Raw genomic sequence first — 1,629 nt, 5'->3', positions numbered from 1 at the left:
ACAAGTTCAATGGCACGAAGTGAAATAATTAATGCACATAAACCAGAGGCTAGCATTAGGAAACAAGATTTACATGAGGCAAAGCAAACAATATTAAGACAGCTACAGACACTGATGACAAAACCAACCGCAATACACAACACACAGCAAACAACAACAAACAAACAGACAACAAATCGAAAGCAACCAAATAAAAGAAAATCCACAGAACATGAACCAAACGAAGTACTAATGACAAAAAGAAAAAAAGTAACAAACATGCAACCAACGGACTTACTGTACAGACGGGTAGAACACACATTTGAAGATGAAGACACAAAACAGCGCATAACTTACACGGGAACAATACTTGAAATAACACAACATAGTTCAGATAGATTAAAAACAAAGTATTTAATAGAGTATGATGTTGAAGAGGATGATGAGTGTGAAAGTGATGATGAAAGTGTGGAAGCGCAGTTTGAGTATGAATTATTAGACGACTACTATAAAGGTGATTTAAAATTGTTAGATTAAGATTCGTTTAATGATATAAGTTATAATTAATAATATATAATGTATAATATATATATTATATATGTAATATATAAGCAAGTGTATAAGCCTTGTGTAACTGTGGGGGAGGTGGGAGGGGGGTTTTCTGGTGCGGACTGTACTGCCCATTGGGTTGGCACGTCTCGTGCGAACTGCCAGAAATTAGTTAAGTGTATAAGCTTTGTTTAACTGTGCGGAGGTTTAACTAAGACATAGCTTCATTAAGTGTATCAGACTTGTGTAACTGTGGGGGAGGTGGGAGGGGGGTTTTCTGGTGCGGACTGTACTGCCCCTTGGGTTGGCACGTCTCGTGCGAACTGCCAGAAATTAGTTAAGTGTATAAGCTTTATGTAACTGTGGGGAAGGGTGAACTGACACTGTGATTATTGCTAAATTATACTATTTCTGAGCTATTTTTGTTGCTAATGGCCATCTGCAATGGTGGTCGCCTTCTCACTATCATGCTGCCAACAACTTTCTATTTTGTTTCGTTCAAGTTCAAGATATTCGTTGACTCATAATTTAAATGATGTGGTGATTTATTTGCATACAGTATTTATTATTTTATTATATTCTGTTACATGGCGATGATTAACATGTTTTGTTCCATACATAGATCTGGACGACAAACATATATGAGCCTTTTTTTTCTTTTTTTTTAATGCTACTAATGTTTATCCTATTTGATATATATATTTGAGAACTCGTGCACTTTTCCTTTATTTTTCAGTTCACTGCACCCTTACAATGGCTTCACAGTTATTTGTGCCCAGCCTGTGGTGTGCAAACGATTTGAGGAGGCGTTGCAATGCTCGTCGCTGTGCGAATTTGCATTTGCCCGACACTGTTGGCATTATAGATGCTCACTGCCATCTGGACATCATACAGATCAGACCGATCCCTACATATGAGTGCAGTCTTCGTGCAGTAGTGACTAATTTTATTAGGCCCGATTTGTATGAGTCTTTTGATGAAATCATGGCACTATTCCCGTGTGCTTGGGCAACTGTTGGTTTACACCCGAAGTATGCCAATCAGTTTGGTCCAGATTTTCAATCAAGACTGGTTCGAATGGCTCAGAATGATCGTGTCGTT

The sequence above is a fragment of the Priapulus caudatus genome, unplaced genomic scaffold (assembly GCF_000485595.1).
Source record: "Priapulus caudatus unplaced genomic scaffold, Priapulus_caudatus-5.0.1 Scaffold862, whole genome shotgun sequence".
Lineage (NCBI taxonomy): Eukaryota > Metazoa > Priapulida > Priapulimorpha > Priapulimorphida > Priapulidae > Priapulus > Priapulus caudatus.
This window is presented reverse-complemented; position numbering follows the sequence as displayed.